The sequence below is a fragment of the Scylla paramamosain genome, chromosome 6 (genome assembly GCF_035594125.1).
Source record: "Scylla paramamosain isolate STU-SP2022 chromosome 6, ASM3559412v1, whole genome shotgun sequence".
NCBI lineage: Eukaryota > Metazoa > Arthropoda > Malacostraca > Decapoda > Portunidae > Scylla > Scylla paramamosain.
This window is the reverse complement of record NC_087156.1, coordinates 34,514,497-34,529,496: the sequence shown is the minus strand read 5'-3', so window position 1 is coordinate 34,529,496 and position 15,000 is coordinate 34,514,497. Positions and strand designations below refer to the sequence as shown.

The window sequence follows — 15,000 nt, the reverse complement described above, 5'->3', positions numbered from 1 at the left end:
TCACATGAGGAGTTTTATGTTGGAATCGGTTAGTTTAGGTTGAGGGTTAAGGTTAGGATCTGTTAGGTTAGGCTGGGTTAGATTAGGTTAAGTTAGGTTAATTCTTATCAGGTTACGGTATGTTGAATTAGTTTTGATATCCTTACGTAATCTAACGTAGCCTTTACAAACCTATACTAGGTTGAATCAAGCTAATCAAATACAACCTAACAACCAAACTAACCAAAAAAAAAAAAAACCTTGCATAGTCTAACCTAATAGACTCTAATTTTGCATAATCTAATCTATCCTAACATAATCTAACAACATCCCCAAGAGTGACTATGTAGAATGCCTAAACTTAGCGTGGTGCAGGATACGCACCTTGCCTTGATATATACACTTAAAATGACCCACTGATTTATGGGGGTGGAGGTTACGCGGGGAGCCATTAAGGTCTAGTGGTTGGCGATCTTGCTCGGAGAGGAGAGGAGAGTGAAGAGTGGTGGCAATATTTTATAAGGCGAGTGCGTCCCTGGGGAAAGGAAAGGAAAGGGCGGGTAATTTTCTCTCATTCCCTTTGAAAGTCTTTAATTAGACGTCCATTGGCACTTCCGTGAGTGTATGTAGTGCTGGTGGAGAGAACCAACTAATTTGATGATATAATATAAAAGAGTGGACCCTTTTTGTGTGTATGAGAGAGAGAGAGAGAGAGAGAGAGAGAGAGAGAGAGAGAGAGAGAGAGAGAGAGAGAGAGAGAGAGAGAGAGAGAGGAAATTGTCTCCACTTTCATTGTTTGCGAGGAAGGGATATCGTGTTGGAGGGGCAGGAGGTTGGAGGGGCGAGATAGTGGAGGGGTGCGTGTGTAGGTGAGGGTGAGGCAGTGTGACGGGGAGGGGAGGGGTGGAAAGGTGGAGAGGTGGGCGTGGTGAGGCGTGATGGAGGTGTGGTTTGGAGTGCCAGGTTTGATGGGGGCTGTGGTGGGGTGCCTGTATTGGTGTGGAGGCTGGAGTGGTGGTGGTAGTAGGCGTTGTTTGGGTGGGCGTGAGGATGGGGGAGGTGGTGGGGGATGCCAGGTGGGTGTGGTGATGGCAGGGTGAGGGGAGGAGGGTGGCGGGATGGTTGGGTGTGCCCGGTGCTGGCGGCGTTAGTCTTAGTCAGACAGTTGTGTTCGGGAGGTTGAGGAGAGCACACTGCTTCCTCTCACCCCTTCCCGCGTGGAGACAGACGCGCCTGCCGCCTCACGCGAGCAGCAATTACCTCGCCAGACTGAATCGCCGCCTTGGCAGAGTACTAACTTGCCGCGTCGGAATGTAACAGACAGATTAGCAAGATATCAAGGTAGTGAAAAGTGTCAAGGCGTTGCCAGGTGTGCAGGTGTGTGATAGCGGGCAGTTCAGTCATCCTCACCGCGCCTGCAGACTTCGTGAAATTCGCTGTGTCAGGAGGAGCTGGAGGAGGAGGAGGAGGAATTTAAACAGACAATGAACTATGAGGATTTGTTTCGCTCCACGGTGCCGCCTTGCCCGTGAATTACTGCCTGGTACAAACGTGTAAATTAAAACGACCGCGGTCCTCACGACCCTTTATCATTACAAACTGCCAACTTTGTGAATGGTGCCGTGAACTGTTGGCACTGCTGGCTTAAGCGAGCGTGCGTGTAAGTGTATGCATTGTGAACGGGGAAGCTAAGAGCGAGGAAAAGGGGGAGGAAGAACTGGGTGACACAAGACTGCCAGGCTGCATCCTAACGTGTTGCTCTCTTGTTGTGGAGTCGTGGAGGGAACTGTCGTGGCGCACGGGAGGGCTGCGAGGTGAATGCATTGTGGCCCGCTTGTGTGTGACGGAGGGTGTGTTTTGCGTGTTTGGGGGGGGGAATTATGCACCGGGGGGAGAAGGAAGGGGGACAATGGAAGTTTTTAGTGTCCTGTCACCTCTGTTTGTTGCGTTGGAGCCTCGCCGGTGGGAGTGACCTGTGGGAGCGGTGAGGGAGGGGCGGGCCACGCTGCTGCACTACTGAAGGGAAGTATTACTGTTATTATTACTGTTATTATTATTGTGATATGAAATTCCTCTTTCTTCTTCACAGACAAAACATTTCTTTTAAACCAAGGGACTTCTATGCTTTGAGGACACGAGTTCCTTTCTTTTTTCTCTAGCCAAGGGACTTTTATTCTTTTGACAAGACTTCTTTTATTATTTTTACCTTCTTACTTCATTTTTGTCCAAATGGATCTTTGTTTAATTAATCCATAGAGTTTCGAAATGGTTTCCTGACGGTCTGGCGAGGTCACGGTGCTGCCTGTGTAGTAATATCGAACATAACAATGGTAACAGTAATAGTTGTAATACTCTGAGTGGGACGAGACATGGAGCAGGTGGAGATGATGGTGGTCATGATGGAGGTGGTGGCTGTGCTGGTGATGGTGGTCGTGGTGATGGGGGTGGTGGTGGTGGTGGTGGTGGTAGTGGTCGTAGTGGTGCTGGTGGTCGTGATAGAGGAGGTGGCTGTGCTGGGGGGTGGTATTGGTAGTGGCGATGATGGTGGTGGTGGTGGTCGTAGTGGTGTTCGTGGTGCTGGTGGTGGTAGTGGTAGTGGTGATGGAGATGGTGGCTAAGTTGGTGGTGGTAGTGGTCGTGGTGGGTGGTGATGGAGGTGGTGGCTGTGCTGTGCTGTGTTGGTGGGAGTGGCAGCGGCAGGCCCTTTAACTTAATAAGAAAATTGATGTGTGTTTTTGCTTATTTAGGCTGAGAGGGAAGGGACGCAAAAATATAGCCTTGAGTTAGAGCTTTTATAAATAATGCCGGCCTTTTTTTCCCTCAACACTGAAATGGAGGAAATGAAAGATGCAGGGAAAGCACCTTTTTTTTCCCAGTTTATATTTCCTCCAGAAGAAGGATTAAATCGCTAAGGAGGCAAACACAGCCGCTGAGACGGGAGGAGACGATTACTCCCCTCCCTCTCTCCTTCCCGCCTCGCCTTCTTGACTTAATCCTTCCACCACTACCATCACCACCACCGCCACTGCCTTCACCATTTCTTATTCACCATCACTGTCTTCACTCTCTTCATCCTCACCACTAATACCACATCCTTACCGTCGCTCACTATCACCATCATCATAATCCCTATTCATATTAACTCTTACGCCTTCACCTTCCTCATTGTACTTTACTTCTTCTCCTCTATGGTCATCCCTTATCATTGAGAGCTGTTTGGAGGATTGTTTGCATAGAGACACTAAGAGAGAACAGAAGGTTAATTGTCTCTTTCCCAGGTTACTGAATTAAAGAGAATTGAAAAAGTGTAAAAGGTTTGGAAAGAGATTGTAAAGGAAAAAAAATATATCAAGTTGTGAAAAGATTAGCTTCGACCCACATATCATCATAACTACCGCCATTAGATAAATAAATAAATAAACGATTAAATAAAACAAATAAAGATTAATGAAAAAGGTTAACTTGCTCCCTCCCACGTGTCACTATCATCATCCCTAGCATCACCACAACTACCACGACGTTCACTGCCTCTACACCCTACACACACAAACACTAACACCCGGCCAAGCTCACACAGCTCATTCACACACCAGCCAGCACTGCACCGCATCCCCTGTAGCCGTGTAGCCAGACCACAGCCTCCCCGCCGTGTGTCGAGGTGTGGCTGTAGTAACACTCAGGGAGCCAAATATTATCCTTCCGCCAAGTCCTCGCGGCGGGATTTCATGTTCGCTGCGGCCCGCAATGTGATTCCCTATTCCCTGTGTCCCTCGTCGCCACTTTGCACTGCGTTGCCTCCAGTAATAAGGTCCCCATCCCCGAACCTGAATCCTCCTCCCGCTGGTGCTTCTGCGTAGGTGAAATGGTGGTAGCTGGTGCCGCGATATCTGATGCTGGGAGTGACGGTGTAGGTGGAAGAGCACGAGGAGGAAAGGTCAAGGGAGAAACGAAGGACGGAGGAAATAACATGTAATGAGAGAGAGAGAGAGAGAGAGAGAGAGAGAGAGAGAGAGAGAGAGAGAGAGAGAGAGAGAGAGAGAGAGAGAGAGAGAGAGAGAGGAGAGAGAGAGAGTGGTTGGAATACAGAAAAATGTTAAAAAGCACCCGAGAGAAACACACGGAGTATAATGTGGTAGAATAGCAGCATGAAGAACTGAGGAAGTGTTTACCTGCAAGAAGGAAGGAAGGAGAGTCAATAAAGGGAAAGTTTTATTAGGATACCGAGAAAAATCCGGAGCATCACTGAAAAGCGAATTTTTAACGGATGGCAGAGGTGGTTTCAGGAGAAGAGGGAGGAGGAGGAGAAGAAGAATTAAGGCCAGGTATGGAGGAAACTGGAAAGTGAGGAGACAAAGGAAAGGGGAAGGAAGGGAGGGAGACAAAGGAAGGGGAAAGAAGGGAAGGAGACCGAGATCAGCCAGAGGGGAAAAATGCTTAACTTGCACTGAAATAGAATTAGGAATTGGGTTCCCTGGAATTGAAAAGAGACATCGAGTACTGGCCTGGCAGGACTGGGAGAACTACGAAATAATATATGAAGTCCGGGGAGAGAGAGAGAGAGAGAGAGAGAGAGAGAGATGAGAGAGAGAGAGAGAGAGAGAGGAGAGAGAGAGAAGAGAGAGAGAGAGAGATGGGGTGCACTAATAACCCAAAACGCAAGCCAGGTGATCTGCTTTCTTGATAGAATAGAATTAAAATCTGTGTAAATAATCAAATAAGATAAATAGTGTGAATTCAGGGCATCAAGTACGAGTACACACACACACACACACACACACACACACACACACACACACACACACACACACACACACACACACACACACACACACACACACACACACACACACACACACACACAGAGAGAGAGAGAGAGAGAGAGAGAGAGAGGAGAGAGAGGAGAGAGAGAGAGAGAGAGAGAGAGAGAGAGAGAGAGAGAGAGAGAGAGAGAGAGAGACTCAGACACAAACCATCTACTCCCTTAAAAAAAATAAAAAAGAAAGAAAATAAATGATTAACACAGTGAGAATATTAAAAGCATAACAGCCTAAGAAAAAAAAAAACGCAAAACGCCACACACAGTGAAATATATATATATATATATTATATATATATATATATATATATATATATATATATATATATATATATATATATATATATATTAATATAAATATTATATATATATATATATATATATATATATATATATATATATATATATACTCGTATATATATATATATATATATATAAAAAACAGTGCACCATCTTTTTATGCTCCATTTGCACAAGCGCGAGCTGGTTAATGGCTAAACAATATGAATAAAACAATATAAAAAGAGGGGTGTGGATGTAAAAAAAAAAAAGTTATTTGGTTCCACTCGAAAAGTTGAAAAAAATATGTAAAAAAGAAAAAAAAAGTGTATGTACGCATCGAAATTTTGTCGCGGGAACTTAATTTGCACCGAGCTGGAAAATGAAAAGATGTACACGGAAAAAGAAAAGCAAAACAAAATGCCGTACAATTTTTTAATCAAGGCCTTAAAAAAAAAGAATTTATATATCCCAAGGGAAGAAAGAGAGAGAAAAAAAAAAACTCACGAAAGATGGAAGATAAGTGTTTCAGTGTGAAAAATGTAATATAAAAACTTGTGTATAGAATAAGTGTTGTAAAAATATGGAGAGAAAAAAATCATGGTGACGAAAGTATTTTTCGGTGTGGCTGAACCAGAGAGAGAGAGAGAGAGAGAGAGAGAGAGAGAGAGAGAGAGAGAGATCGGGAAGGGGGAGATAAAAATGTGTCGGAAGAAATATGTGATCGTAATATAGATAAAGATCGAGAATAGGAAGAGGAGGAGGTGGAGGGAGAGGAAGAAGAAGAAGAAGGATGAGGAGTCGGGAGGAGGAGGAGGAGGAGGAAGAAGAAGAAGAAGAGAACTAAAAGAACTAGAACAAATAGGATAATAATAAGAAGAAAAGGAAAATAATAATGATAAATAGAAGAAGAAGAAGGAAGAGGGGGAGAGGGGGGAAGAAGGTAACTAGAAGAACAAGAACAAGAGGAACAATAAGAAAAGGAAGATAATAATAACAATAGAGAAGCAGAAGGAAGAGGGGGAGGGTAAGGAAGAAGATAACTAAAAGAACAAGAACAATAATGACAAGGAAGATAAGAACGAGAACATCAGTATGAAGAAAATAGAACAAGAAGAAGAAAAGGAAAACTAGAAGAATAACAACAAAACAACAACAAACAAAAGTGATGTTGGTGGTGATGGTGGTGGAGAAGGAGACAGAGAGAGAGAGAGAGAGAGAGAGAGAGAGAGAGAGTAGTAAGGAGGAGCATCAAAGGAACACGTAGCAGTAAAGAAGAAGCAAGAGGAGAAGGATGTTAGTGGGTTAACACCTAAATACTCGTAAACCTACCCTGATTAATGAGCATGTAGGGAGCGTTGCGGATACCAATATTTAGGGTGTGCCAAGGCGGGTGGGGCGAGGAGCGTAGGGCAGCGGACGGGAGGAAGGCGGCTTGGCGTCTGCAGAGGTTAGGGGGAGCGGCGCGCCTTGAATCAGGTCAAGGTGAGGATGCTGCCAGTGACCCACTCCGCACCGGGCGTGGGAAGAGACAAGTTGTAGTGGCGGCTTTACCTGACAGAGAGAGAGAGAGAGAGAGAGAGAGAGAGAGAGAGAGAGAGAGAGAGAGAGAGAAGACCAGTATAGACAGACATGCAGATAGCCAGAGAGAGAGAGAGAGAGAGAGAGAGAGAGAGAGAGAGAAGACCAGTATAGACAGACATGCAGATAGCCAGAGAGAGAGAGAGAGAGAGAGAGAGAGAGAGAGAGAGAGAGAGAGAGAGAGAGAGAGAGAGAGAGAGAGAGAGAGAGAGAGAGAGAAGACCGGTATAGACAGACAGATGCAGAGAGAGAGAGAGAGAGAGAGAGAGAGAGAGAGAGAGAGAGAGAGAGAGAGAGAGAGAGAGAGAGAGAGCAGCTGACAGATCTATTAGAAACATGATAGGTGCACCTCACCATATGGAGCTGGCGGAAGTGATGTGACGGGGAGGCGGGAGGAGGGTGATGGGGCTGCTACTGGTGATGAGGCTGGATGGCTCTGGCTGTGGTGATTATGATGTAACGATGTAATGGTGATATCAGTAGGCGTAGTGTTGACAGTTGGCATTAGTCATAGTGGTGGTTATAGTCCTAGTACCAGTGATGGGACCATGTTCTGAAACACTTCGCCACACCCTCACTACATTCAGAAGGCTCGAGTTGAAGTTAACGTCAGATTTAATGAGATTTTTTACATTACTAACAGGGGAAACAGTCGTGAGAACCTAGATAATCTTCTCTATAGCCTGTGAAAATAACCATGGTGAGAGAGCAGAGCGTTTCTGAATACGGGACATGATGTTACGTAACTTATCAGTGTTATCTGAAGGGACAGGGCCGGCAGTATTGTCCACGAGGCGACACAAAGGGGAGAAGGTAATAGGGAAGGAGGAAGAGGGTGTCAGAGGAAGTATACAAGTTAATGCAGGGTCTTGGGTCACGCAAGTCAGGAGGATTCAGACATGCGAGGTTAAGCAAGGTCACCACGCCACTCTAGGTCAATACATGAGGTACTTTGCCCTTTTGGCGGTGGGGGCGGCGGCGGCGGCGGGCAGCTGAGGTAGTGGTGGTGGCAGAGTGGGGGTGGGGGTGACAGTTTGGGGAGGAAGCGACCTTGGAATGCTACAGACCCTCAATCGATACCCACTCCCCCACCCCGTTGTTTCCCCTTCCTCCCACACCACTTCCTCTTTCCCCTCTTCCCCTGCCCTCCTCATTCCAGTTCTTTCTTTCTTCTCGTCTTTAACTTTCCATCCGCTTACTTAATCTGCCTCTTTCCTTCTGTACCCTTCCTCCTCCCATCTCACTATTCCACGCTCCTCATTTCCCCTGCCCTCCTCATTCCAGTCCTTTCTTTCTTCTCGTCTTTATCTTTCCATCCGCTTGCTTAATCTGCCTCTTTCCTTCTGTACCCTTCCTCCTCCCATCTCACTATTCCACGCTCCTTGCATTCACGCCCCGTCCCGCCCAGTCACACCCGCTCTTATCACGGTCGAAACAATTAGGAAAAAAAAAATTGAAATAAAAAACGGTGGTGATCAATTTTTCCGTGTCTCAACCACTTACCCTTCTGGCTTCGGGAGTCGTTACCTGTCCCTCACCTGGAGTTTTGATCCAATTAACTTGTCCCTCTACTACTGGGCTAATGGAGCTTACGTTGTGATTGACTGTTTGTCTCTCTGTCTGTCCGGTTACTTTTCTCTAGTACGATGTCAGTCCGTTTTTTTGTTTATTTATTAGTTTGTGTGCTTGGGTTTGTTTGTTTGTTTGTTTGTTTCTAATTGTGTCTCATTTTCTGTCTCTCTTTTCTTTCTTTCTTTTTGGATGTCTGTTTATATGTGTCTGTCTGTCTGTGTGTCTGTCTTTCTATTTGTCTGCTTGCTTGTCTACTCTCTCTCTCTCTCTCTCTCTCTCTCTCTCTCTCTCTCTCTCTCTCTCTCTCTCTCTCTCTCTCTCTCTCTCTCTCTCTCTCTCTCTCTCTCTCTCTCTCTCTCTCTCTCTCTCTCTCTCTCTGATATTTCGTGCCGTATTTTGACTTGTAGTGTTTTGCAATTCTTCTAACGACTTTTATGATCTAAAGTACGGGAGCGTGTTACATTCCTTAAACTCTTTGTCTGGCATTAATTTGCACCAAAATATTACGTAGGTGCACGAAGGTAAGAGAGAAAAAAGAAAAACCTTGATAACTTCGATATTACCAAGTTTAATGTGTAAAGTGAGAGAGAGAGAGAGAGAGAGAGAGAGAGAGAGAGAGAGAGAGAGAGAGAGAGAGAGAGAGAGAGAGAGAGAGAGAGAGAGAGAGAGAGAGAGAGAGAGAATGTGTATCTGCAATTGAATTAATCCCTCATTATGCCACTCAGTAATTAATCATTTCCATTCCCACCTGACTTAGAGAAAAAAAGTGATGTCAAGGTGCATGAATCTTCACTTAAATAGTTAATCAGGTGTAATTCATTAATTTTCCCTGTGGATCGCTTCCTGATTGCTTGCGTAGTGAAAGGCTGACACACACACACACACACACACACACTCTCTCTCTCTCTCTCTCTCTCTCTCTTTGTGACTGACTTCCGGTGCAGGAGCAGCTCCACAAAATCCCGCCTCAGGTAATGTCCGGTAATCGTCTATAATTAGAAGACAGTGAAGAAAGATACAGTACTCCAACGAATTAGTAAAAAATGTGTAATGAAAAGATGGGAATGAAATACGAAAATGACAACCGTGAACCATTCTTGTGGAAAAATTAATGTGAGATAATTTCTTCGAGGAAAGGAAAGTGAAAAGCGAAAAATTTTGGAGTGAGTACAAAATTAATTGGATTATTTATTTTTTTTTTTTTTAGTGGCAAGGAAATGGACAGGATAGTATTTGGTGAGATGAAAAAATGAAGAAACGGAATATTTATTTATTTATTTTTACGGAAAGGGAATGAAGAACTTTTTTTTTTTTTTTTGTGGTGGGTAGAAGATAAAAAATTGGATCACGTTTTTCTGTGTGTGTGTGTGTGTGTGTGTGTGTGTGTGTGTGTGTGTGTGTGAAGAAAATTAACAAGAAACAAACTTGAGTTGAAAAATGAAGAATTGGATCTTATCGTTTGACTGAAAGAAAATGAACTTAAAATTTTTGGTATAAATAGAAAACAAGCATTTTTTATTTATTTATTTTTGTTTTTAAGAAAATGAGAGCCAACAAATTTTTAGGTCACGAATCATTAACACACCTGTGACCAAGGGGACATTTTTGTGCCCTACTTCATGGCGATAATTAAGGCAGGTGTGTACGTACAGGTGACACAGATAGGCAGACAGACAGATAGACAGACGGACAGATAGACTGACAGATCACAGGTGGTGGGAAGTCACGAGGAGAGACGGGACGGGAAAGGGGACATGAAGGTGGGAGGGACGGGGGTGACAGAGCAAGGGGAAATGTAACAGGTGTTCTGAATTGCCGATTAGATCACACATTTCCCCTTACTCCCCACGCCTTCCTTCCTTAACCCTTTACTCTTCCGCTCCCCCCACCCCCTCTCTTACCAATCCCGCGCCTCAACCCCTCACTTTTTTTTCTCACTTTTGCCACAAGACTACGATGTTGCGGCACCTTCCCACTTTTTTTTTGTCAGTTAATAAATCCTCTCACTTTCCTCTCACTTTCCCCTCACTTTTCCCTCACTTTCCTCTCACCCATAATTTTCCTCACATTTTTCCTCACTTTCCTCTCACTTTTCCCTCATACCCCTAACTTTCTCCTCATTTTCCCCTCACTCTCCTCTCATACCCCTAATTTTCTCCATTTTCCTTCTCACTTTCCCCTCCCTTTCCCCCAACTTACCCCTCATTTCCCCTCTCATTTCCTCTCATATCCCCTCACTTTCCTTGCACTTTTCCTCATTTACCCCTCACTTTCCCCTCACTTCTCACATAGCCCTCACATACCCCTCACTTTCCTCTCTCCCCTTACTTACCTTTCCCTTGCTCCCCCAACACACTCTAGATACGTCAAGACAGCAGTACTCTCCTTTACTCCCCTGCCTGTGACCTTGTGACCGTGTGTGGTGTTGCCCTGTTATAAATACCAGCTATGAAGATACGTGTACTCCTACAAGCAATTACTCTTCATCGACTTCTTCAAGTATACATGGGTAGTGCACTCTGTCTACCGCGCACTCTCTGTCTACCGCGCACTCTGTCTCTCTCTCTCTCTCTCTCGTCAATCATTATAACCAAGTTTGCACAGTCAATTCACCCTTCAAACAAGCTAGTTACGGGTACGCTTCCTGCACCATTCACTCTGTACGCCTAACACCTCCAATACATCCAACCTAACTCGACAACAACACCCCACCCTCCCCCCGCCCGGAGCACCGCCACCTTTGTTATTATCCGCTTACGCCTAACTTATTACCTGGAGGAAAGGCGAGGGTGTTTTTACAGGTAGGGTACACGTGAGTTTAATCCTCGTGTTGTCTTCTTGTTTTCTCGCGGCGCCCAAATGTGCGTAAGAAAGAAGGGCAAGGAAGTAGTTTCTTAAGTGAGTTATCTTATGTGCGAGGGTTCCGCTGAAGGAGGAGGAGGAGGAGGAGGAGCAGGAAATACATATAAATTGGAGAATGGTGGAAAAAGGTGAGGAGGAAGAAGTATGAAGGAGGAGTAAGTAGGGAAAAGGGGATGGAGGAAATAGACTGTAGGAGGAGATGGAAAAGAAAACGAGGAAGGAGTAGAGGGAAGGTGGTGGAGGAATTAAAAAGGAGATGGAAAGGAAAATTAAAGAGAGAGTAGAGGAAAAAAGCTGAGAAAATAGACGGGAGAAGAAGATGGAAAAGAAAACAAGGAGGAGGAAGATGAGGGAATAAAATTATGAAGGAAGAAGATGGTAGAAAGATGGAAAGGAAGACTAGAGAAGAGATAGTAGAGGAGAGACGTTGGAGGAAACAGAGGACAGGAGGAGACGGAAAGGCGAGAAGGTAGAGAAACTAGATGGGAGGAAGAGGAGAACGGGAAAGTGAAAAGAGAGAGACAGAAGGAAGAGAAAGTATGTATAAGGAAATTGAATATAAGGAAATAGAATAGGAGGAAGAAAAGAAGGATTGATTGACTGTTAAGTTTTTGGCGCCGCGACAACAGAAAGGAGGAGGAAGAAGAGGAGGAGGAGGAGGAGCAACAGCAAACACGAGGAAAGGAAGGAGGATGAACAAAAGAAATTTATTAATATGTTCTTTTTGTATTGCTAGATGTAAAAGTAGTAACAGCAACATCAGTAGTAGTAGCAACAGTAGTAGTAGTAGTAGTAGTAGTTGTAGTAGTAGTAGTAATAGTAGTAGTAGTGTGTAAGTAACGTTTTTCATCAGGGACTGTTTCGCGTTTCCAAAATTGCCGCAAGAAATGTGGTTTTGTCTGTGCCTTACGAGGAAGAGCTGGAAGAAGAGGAAGAAAAAAAAAAAGATGAGAATGAGGAGGGAATAAGAGCAAGAGCAAAAGGAGGATTAGGAGAAAGAGACGAAGGAGGAGGACTTAAGGAGGTTGTCTGGGTGGATGAAGGAGGAGTGAAGGAGGAAAGGAAGGAGGTCACAGAAGAAGGAAGTATGTAACTTGTGGCGCTGCGCTCAGGTCCCGTCTTGGAGCACCCTTAGTTAGGCTTCCCCTCCCCCTGACGCCCCACTTATTCCCCCTCTTCCTTCCTTCCTTCCGTCCTTTCTTGCTTGCCTTCCTTCTTACTTATCTTCCTCCCTCCCTCCCTCTCTCCTTTTCTTTCTTTTCCTTCCTTCCTTTTTCTTTCATTTCCGTCCTTTCCTCTCGCTTCCCTTTCCTGTCCTATTCTTAGCCATGTCCTTATTTTCGCCCTACGTATTCTCTCTCTCTCTCTCTCTCTCTCTCTCTCTCTCTCTCTCTCTCTCTCTCTCTCTCTCTCTCTCTCTCTCTCTCTCTCTCTCTCTCTCTCTCTCTCTCTCGCTCTCGCTCTCGCTCTCGCACATAACCTTGCCCTCTTTTCAACCAGTTTCATTATTCTTCCCATCCTTTCCCCTTTCCTTTAAACTCCATTCACTTCACCCATCTTATCTCCATTCTTCACCCTTCCTGCCACCCTCCATCTCACGTACGTTCTTCCTCCTACCTCCCTTGTTCTCCTCCTCTTCGTCTCATACACTGACCTTTTGCCTCTTCCTCTCCTCCCTCAGTTTCCTCAGCTTAACATGCTTTCCCTCTCTCGTATATCGCCTTACCCTTTCTTTCTCTCCTACTACGTTCCATCTTATCCTTCCTGTATATGCCTCACCATCGCCCCTCACTCCCCGTAACTCACCAGCCTCCTTTTCCTCTTCCTTCTGGTCTCCTTCCGTGTAAAACTGGGGCGCTATCTATAAAATGGCTCCGAAACTCACAGACAGGGGAAGATCTGGCATAAGTCTGAGCTAATACAAATGGAGAGACTTGTCGGCTGCAGCGGAAGCGAAAGATAGTTAGTTGCAGTGAGAGAGAGAGAGAGAGAGAGAGAGAGAGAGAGAGAGAGAGAGAGAGAGAGAGAGAGAGAGAGAGAGAGAGAGAGAGAGAGAGAAGGGTGGGCGACCTAACAATATGCAGAGGCGGGGTCGAGATTGGAGGCTGTTATGTTTTGCATTTGCTGGCGTGGGATGAAAACAGAGACGGTGACGGTAGCAGGAATTAAAGTGACTAATGCCAGAGAGAGAGAGAGAGAGAGAGAGAGAGAGAGAGAGAGAGACATGATATGGGATTAGAATGCATAATATCTTAACTTGGCGCATGATACCATAACTTGGCTTAGTGAGGAATTGATAACTACTCGTTGGTAGAACTAAATGAAACACAATGAGAAGAATTGGTAAGAAAGTGGATAGACAGTGAGGCGGAGGGATGTACTGAACGGGAAGGCTTAGAGATTAATGAAAAAGTCAACCCATACATTTCTAGTATGGTCGCCCTTTGCTGACATGCACACCATAGTAAAAATCAAAGTGTTTACATAGACACATAGAAAAATCAAGAAAAAGAAAGTTAATTTTATCTTGTCTGGCTACACAACTGCAATTTTTAAACGACTGTAAGACAAAAACGTACCTGAAACTGTAGATATGTCACGAGATAAATGATTTAGCAGTGGAACAGTCAAGGGAATGTGGCTACCTGGATCTACTAATTAGGTTTATTAGCTTTGTTACATCCGTTACGCCTACAATTTAATTGGCGTCTGAAGAAAAGCAGACTTGAAAATTAAAACGAAGTGAAGAAAAATCATCTTGAAAGTAGGTGTGAATTTTTAAACTAAAGGAAAATAGACCTAATATGAAGCAAGGTGTAAATTATAAAAGTAAGTCAAGAAAAATAAACTTCAAAATAGAGCAAGGTGTGAATTGCGAATTATTAAACTAACTGAAGAAAATAGACTTCAAGATAGAGGAAGGTGTGAATCATTTAACTAAGTGAAGAAAAATTGACTTCAAAACAGAGGAACGTGTGGATTGTAAAAGTAAGCAGGAAATATAAAAACAAAGGGTACAGGATAGACCAGGCATGAGGGAGTCCAGGCGTGAGGGAGATAAAATGGGGAGGTATTGATTTTTTTTTTTTTTTTTTTTTTTTCATACGCGAGCGAGTAAACTTTAAACCGTAAATAAAAAGGACTCGTGATTAAACAGGGGAAGTTTGATCGTTTGATGACCTGTCGCTCAAAAAATGAAAGTTAAGCCGAAAACTTGCTTTATGAACGCTTCTCTCTCTCTCTCTCTCTCTCTCTCTCTCTCTCTCTCTCTCTCTCTCTCTCTCTCTCTCTCTCTCTCTCTCTCTCTCTCTCTCTCTCTCTCTCTCTCTCATCTTATTCGGTAAATGAATGATAACTGAATGAAGCGCCTTTTAACGAAGCAGGTAGACAAGTAGGCAGGTAGGCAGTTCATTAGCTTCATTAAGTACTCTAGTCACCTGCTGTTAACCATCCCCACCTCTCTCTCTCTCTCTCTCTCTCTCTCTCTCTCTCTCTCTCTCTCTCTCTCTGGGTGGGATAATGGAGGGAAGAGCAGGATGGTAAAAAGTAACAGAAAAAGATTGGAAGGAGGGACAGGGAGAGAGAGAGAGAGAGAGAGAGAGAGAGAGAGAGAGAGAGAGAGAGAGAGAGAGAGAGAGAGAGAGATTAGGGTGCTGCGGGGAGTTGTAGTTGGTTCCCTCAAGTTGTGTAACTCATTCTTATTGTTCTCTCTCTCTCTCTCTCTCTCTCTCTCTCTCTCTCTCTCTCTCTCTCTCTCTCTCTCTCTCTCTTGTGAAGTGTTATTTTAAATATTTCTACAACAGGCGAAAATAATTTGACTTCTCTTCCTCTTCGTCCTGTATCTCCTTGTTATAAAATATTTTTCATCATCATGCTTTTCTCTTTCAGTGTTTCCTCTTGTACGAGTACCA

At 44.4% G+C, this 15,000-nt stretch overlaps 1 long non-coding RNA gene across 1 annotated transcript in view; it reads left to right on the top strand.

The window, feature by feature from the left end:
* The first annotated feature begins 1,067 nt into the window (after positions 1–1,067).
* The window catches only part of LOC135101651 (uncharacterized), a 62,970-nt gene continuing 49,037 nt past the window's right edge, over positions 1,068–15,000 (top strand). Inside the window, exon 1 of the long non-coding RNA XR_010269343.1 lies at positions 1,068–1,320. This is a non-coding gene — a long non-coding RNA (uncharacterized LOC135101651). The remainder of the gene's footprint in view (positions 1,321–15,000) is intronic.